We start from the raw sequence: 6,450 nt of genomic DNA on the forward strand, positions 1-6,450 counted from the left end.
CACCACCACCACCCCCCCGACCTTATCTAAACCAACTTTCCACTCTCCAGTCCAAGCGGCAAATATCTGTCATTTGTGTAGCAAAAATAACTGAAAACTACACTTTTTATTTGTTAGACTGACTTATTTCTTTTTAAAAATGACTATTTTGTTTTAAAATATTATATTATTAAGATGGTTTCGGTTTCATGTAATCATTTAATACTATTTATCCTGATGCACCTCAGTACTTCAGGTAGAAACATCAAAAAACAATTAAGCAGGTCCTCTGGACGGTTTCTTCTGTAATGAAATGTTTTGTATCTCCTTTAAGATACTTCTTTAGCCTGAAGAGCAGGTCTGCCTCCGCCCCACCATCACACACATAAGTACTATATACTCCTAATGCTATCCTGTTTAATTCAACAAGGCATCTTCCCACAGAGCTGCAGAGTGCCGACAGGCAGCTCTGTGGATGTGCATTGTGGAGGGGTCTGCAGCTGCACAGACTGGAGGATAAATAAACAAAAAGCACTTACACCATAGGAGTGGTATGACAGAAAATTTTAGTGGTTTTGAAACCGTGACTTTTTCAAATCGCAGTATACCGTGAAACCGTTATCTGGCCCAGCATTGTGCAAAGTGATGAGTAACAAATAAAAGTTGATGCTTGTTGTAGCAACAGTTGCTTAGCAGAGGATGGTTTTGATCCATCGACCTCTGGGTTATGGGCCCAGCATGCTTCCGCTGCGCCACTCTGCTGAGCACCCCAGATGGGACTCGAACCCACAATCCCTGGCTTAGGAGGCCAGTGCCTTATCCATTAGGCCACTGGGGCTGTGTGATGTGTTTGGACTGATGTGTCAAAGTGTGTTGAAATACTCATCGATGCATCTGTGTTCTTTGTTTGACATTGTCACTTTATCAGGTGGCAACACAGGTTTTCCTTAATTTGTGAACTCAAAACACCATAAATCCAGGCAAAAAGAGCTGCTGTTAACCCACAAGTCATGCTGGACACAAACACCAAGCTGATTTTCCCCTCTGCTCTGCTCTGCTCACTTGTTGTCTGCTGTGTCTCACACAGGAGCATTAACCCTTTAGGGCCCAGATTACAAATGGTCATTAAAATGTTTAAAATAAATTAATTTCAGTTGTTGAGAGAAAGTTTTCTTGATAGTTTGATAGTTCATTTTATTAACTGATCCTATTATATCTACAGGAGTTAAGAGATCTTCTGAAGCATTACAAAGACAATGATTATTAGAAACAGCATGATTTGAGGATTTTACTGATAATATTTTCTTTAAAACGTTACAGAAGTAATAAGAAGCAGGTTTATTTTGAATAAACATTACAAACATGTTCATTCCTTCAAAACTGTCAAATATATTTACAAAATACACTAAATTGATTCTATTTCCTGCTATAAAGAAAAGTTCTCCATCCATTTAATCCTCCTTGTTCCTAAGGAGGGTCAGGGTGGAGCCTGGAGCCTGTCCCAGCTACCTTTGGGTGAAGGCAGGGCCTGGACAGGTCTGCAGTCTCCATCATGGACACCTGAACAGGTCTCCAGTTCATCAGACAAAGAGACAAACGACCATCCACTCTCTCAGTCACACCTAGAGTCACAAAGAAGAGCTCCAGAAGAGATTCAAACAGAACTCTGGACTCAGATCCATCTGCTGTTGCAAAGAGTTCTAATCACTTATTATTTATATATTAGAGGTGCACGATAGTTATTGGCACAATACCGTCAGAAAAAACAACTTTCTCACTATAAAAATAAAATACTCCATGCTGAAAAACAACTAGTCATTTTAATAATTATTAATATTATTTTACCAATTAACCATGTATGTTACGCACAAACTTTATAATTATAAACATAAAAAGGTCGGAACAACTACTCCCAATTTGAGAACATGTAATGTCCCTTAACTCCTGAACGCAGCACAAAGTCCGTCTGCTAAAATGCTAACAACAAGTTAGCGTTCAAGAACTCATCTGGACTTAAATCATTGCTGAGGCTTTGGACAAATCCAAAAAAATTGCCAGAGAGGAAGCAGATCTCAGAAACGATGGAGCTTGACAAGCAGCCGTTCACCCTCGCTAAAGACTGAAGCTTTTAACACCCGTTAGCCACAGTTTGCCATGCTGAATAGCTGCTGCCTCTCTGTGTGTCTTCCTGTAAGCAGGGCTCCCAAGTGTCACGCATTGAGCGTGACACACACACACACACATCTGAGGGTCTGACACGCTCTCAAGCCACAACCCCACTTTCTCACGTTGAGAACTAACGCCAAAAACTCAACTCCGGTCCAGTTTATCACTACAAAAATACATGTATTAATATAAATCTAGTCCATGTTTTCACCACAACCCGTGGTGTTACACTCAGGGACATGCCAGGTTGTTATCCAGTCCGTGTTTTCGCACCAACCTTCTCTCTACCTGTAAACAACAGCGGCTCTGATGAGCGGGAGAAGCTGCAAACGGAGCTGCCTGGTGTGTGCTCCCTCCCAAATTAAAAAAGAGAACGAAAAGAGGTGAACCGCACTGGTAAAAACATGTTAGAAAGAAAGAAGAAAGAGATGGATGGAAAAGGAAAAAGTTTGTGCGAGATGCAGCCAAATGAACAGATATTTTCTGCGATAAAGGGGTCAAGGTTAGGCTGAAGGCACCACCAGGTACCAGGAGAAGTGAGCAGCCACAGAATAGATGGCCGGCGTCAGACTGCCTCCATCGGGTTAGATGGGAGGAAGATGACGGTGATTTCCAGGAGCGGAAATATTCAACCTAAAACTAACTTCTAGCTGCTTCTAGAAGGCAGCGTGTGTGATTGTATCCCTCCACAGAAACAGGACATTAGGAGATTGTTTACAGAGGCTGAAAGTAAGTTAAGATGAAATGATTGCATTCAAACGTATTGTGAGAGTAGTTTTTTTTTTAAATCTTAGAATAGTTTCAGCATAAAACAGAGCTTGGTTCATGTCTGAAAACTTTAATAATCAGATGATGACACTGTTGACTCACAATCACTGATGAAACCAGACCAAATAGTCATCTGTTATTTATTGATCACATTTCATTATATTTTCTGACTTTTTAAAGCTGACTGACTTCAGCTGGCAATAAAAAACCTAATGTTTAATCCATCTTCATGTGACGCAGGAGCTGATGAGAGTCAGGGTCAGCAGGTAGGGACAGAGCTCTGTGGCTCAGGTGAGTGATGAAGATGATGAAGGTGCTGCTGGCAAATTATGAATGAAATCTAAAATGTTTACTTAAATCAGTATTTATTTTGAATCCATTCTAGACAGTTGTGTGAAGTTTATGACTGATTTAAAGGCAGCATAATTAAACAGAATTTTATTATATTTTGAATAGTGTAAAAATTATGGGCTTATTAAAATTTTCTCTTTAATTAGTAGGAATTGGAAGAAATTGAAGTGGTACCAGGGTCGGAAGGAACCTGTAGACCTATTTTTGCTTTAATAATTACATGCAGATTGACAAAACAAACATTTTTTTTTTGTTTTATTTTATTTTATTTTTTGTCACCATAACACAGTGTTATTTTATGTTCTGAAGGCTGCATGATGCCCTGTTCCTTTTGGTTATGGGTAGACCTATCACTAAATCATAAAAAGTGAAATACCCCTCTAAATTCACTGTTGGTGGTTATCAATATTGCACCTGTTCATTGGGTAAAGTTATTATTAGTTTTAAACATGCAGTTAATGGTCATTTGGCACAATGACATGTTACAATTAAAAATAAATCAAGAATAAACAAAATGAAAGTGAAAGGCACCCCTAAAGTCACTGGATATGTTAAATTGTGTCACATTAATTAACCTTATCTCAGCTGTAGCAGTGAGTTTAAAACAAAATGATAGAACTAGATTAATGAAGAATCTGTCTCTGAAATTATAATTAAATCAAGTGTTTATTTATGTATGTAATTGTATGTTTAAGAACCTGGTAAAATACACCAGAATACAGGAAATGGCATCTATTTCGTTCAAAATTCAATATTTCGTTCACCCCAAACTTGTGAGGGAATGCAAAAGTATTGCAAAGGAATGCAAAAGGTAAATAAAATCCCACGTTTCCTCGCAGGCTTCATAGATTAGTAGAAACTCCTGTTTTCAAGTCATTTATTGTCACTGAATGTAGTTTTTCTTCTGAACAGCAGGGGGCAACAGCAGCTCAACTGCAGTCTGAGGGCAGACACAGGAAGTGACGTCACTGTTAGCAGAAACAAACGTGAGCTGTGTTTTTATGAATCTCTCTACATTTCTGATGAGAGTGGCTCAGATTACAGCTGCTTTTCAGTTTGGATTGAGATAATCTGAGCTTTGTTGGCTTGTTGGTTTGCTTTAGGAGAATGAATGGATGAAACAAGTCACATCTGTCAGTTAGCTTTTGTGTGCACACATGCTGCATTGCATTGTGGGAACACTACCGTGTGTGTTTTAAACTAAAATAAGTCAGTGTGTGTGAGTGTTTGTGTGAACTGCTTGGTTTGAAAAGAGAAGCTGAAGAGTTTCAGCTCCRGTGTTTTCCTGTTTAGTTGTGAGATTGTGGTGACCGTGAGTCAGAGCGGTGTGTGAGTGAAAGACTTCCCTGAGATGGAGCTGAACAACTCATACTTACCTGGCAGGGGAGATACCATGATCAAGAAGGTGGTTCACCCATGGTGAGGCTCAGCCATTGCACTCCGGCTGTGCTGACCTATGCGAATTCCCCAAATGTGGGAATCTCGACTGCATAATTTCTGGTAGTGGGGGACTGCGTTCGCGCTCTCCCCTGATCATGTGTCAAAGATAATGAATGAACACCCTGAAGCTCTAGTTCACATGTGAAACACATGGTTCAATGACCCCCATGTGGCTCGCTGTCCCTCCTGCAAATGTTTTTTTTTTTTTTGCTTAACATGATAATTGTTTCTTATATCAATGGTAAGCTTTGAATTTATGATTAAATGCAACAAAATTAATTTAATAAAAATAAATGAAATAAAAATACTTTTACTAAATTCCTGTCCCTGAGCAGTTGGCTTGAGTAACTGAGCAATTTAGATGGATAGCACAGTATTAATGTCTGAAAATAAGCTGCTTTAAAGTCACCATCAACCATAAACTAAATCTGCCATACCATGGTGGTTGGGGGTGACACAGACATTTAATTATAAAACAGGATTTATTTTATGCTAATCTGAATCAGTTTAGTGTATTTTGTAAATATATTTGACAGTCTTGTAGGAATGAACACATTTATGTTTATTCAAAATAAACCTGCTTCTTATTACTTCTGTACCATGTTTAAWAGAAAAAACTATCAGTAAAATCCTCAAATCATGTCCTGTTTCAAAAAATTGTCTTTGTAACACTTCAGAAGAACTCTTAACTGTTTTAGATAAAAAATAAAACAGTTAAAATGCAATTATCAAAAAAGAAAAACCTTCCTTTCAATTACTGAAAATTATTTATTTACCACATTTCAAATCTGGGCCCTAAAGGGTTAATGCTCCTGAAAGTGACTCTCTGCTGGGCTCGATGGCATGTGACAGAGAGGGGGGAGGGATGTGCTGCWCAGTGGGTTAACAGCAGCTCATTCTGTCTGGATTTATGGTGCTTTTGAGTTGTCAAACAACGCTGGTTACTTTTTTAAAAGTTGAGGGACATTACGTTAGCTAGTAGTTGCGCTGCTGATTAGTGCTATTTTTAGAACAGGCACGGAGCCTCTGACTCCCGGTCACATGTATGTCTGTGTTGGTGATTCTTGCTGTATCTGAGTAATTATTGATAAGGTAAACATGCTGTAGCTTCACCTGTCGTATCTTCCTTGAAAGGAAAAAAAGTAGCTTACAAATCTGTCGCATCAGACAGTTTTCAACGAGCATCACATCCCATATGCCTTGCTATCTTTGTGGGGACTACACACACAGACACAGCGCTCACTGCGCACAAGAACCCGCAGTGTTGGTCTTTCAAAATAAAGTACATCTTAACTTTTCATTGATGTTTAAATAGTGTTTCAAGGTTAACCCTAACCCTAACTGTGATGACATAATACATTCAAAATCAAACGCTTCTTTTGAACACCTCTATAAAACAAACAGCTCCTCAAGATCCAGATCCCTTCAAAAAGCCATTTACCCAATTTATATTACAGAGTTAAGTGTAGCACATGTCATAGTTCAATACTTCACCAAAAGATGGCAGTTTTGAAGAACCTTTATTGAATTTCTCCTCATGAACAACACAGACAAACTGAAACTCACAGGTCTTATTAATGACTAGACCTACCACTCTCACTTATGGTTACTTCTGCTGAACGGTTTAACACAAGTTAACAAAYAATGAACACACAAATTAGAGTAACACAACAGACTAATTGCTGAAAGAGCAATGTTAACCGATTCCCTAAAATGATTTAACAACAACTAACATGAATCCTACCC

The 6,450-nt window shown here is 38.7% G+C and overlaps 1 protein-coding gene and 2 non-coding genes across 3 annotated transcripts in view; 1 reads left to right on the plus strand and 2 right to left on the minus strand.

The window, feature by feature from the left end:
* LOC106533116 (structural maintenance of chromosomes protein 1B) overlaps positions 1–6,450 on the plus strand; it is a 23,782-nt gene that overhangs the window by 10,168 nt on the left and 7,164 nt on the right. The window lies entirely within an intron of this gene.
* trnam-cau (transfer RNA methionine (anticodon CAU)) lies at positions 670–741 on the minus strand. Its single transcript has one exon. It is a non-coding gene; the product is annotated as a tRNA-Met (tRNA).
* On the minus strand, positions 745–817 carry trnar-ccu (transfer RNA arginine (anticodon CCU)). Its single transcript has one exon. It is a non-coding gene; the product is annotated as a tRNA-Arg (tRNA).

Source organism: Austrofundulus limnaeus, unplaced genomic scaffold (assembly GCF_001266775.1).
Source record: "Austrofundulus limnaeus strain Quisiro unplaced genomic scaffold, Austrofundulus_limnaeus-1.0 Scaffold886, whole genome shotgun sequence".
NCBI classification, from domain to species: Eukaryota; Metazoa; Chordata; class Actinopteri; order Cyprinodontiformes; family Rivulidae; genus Austrofundulus; species Austrofundulus limnaeus.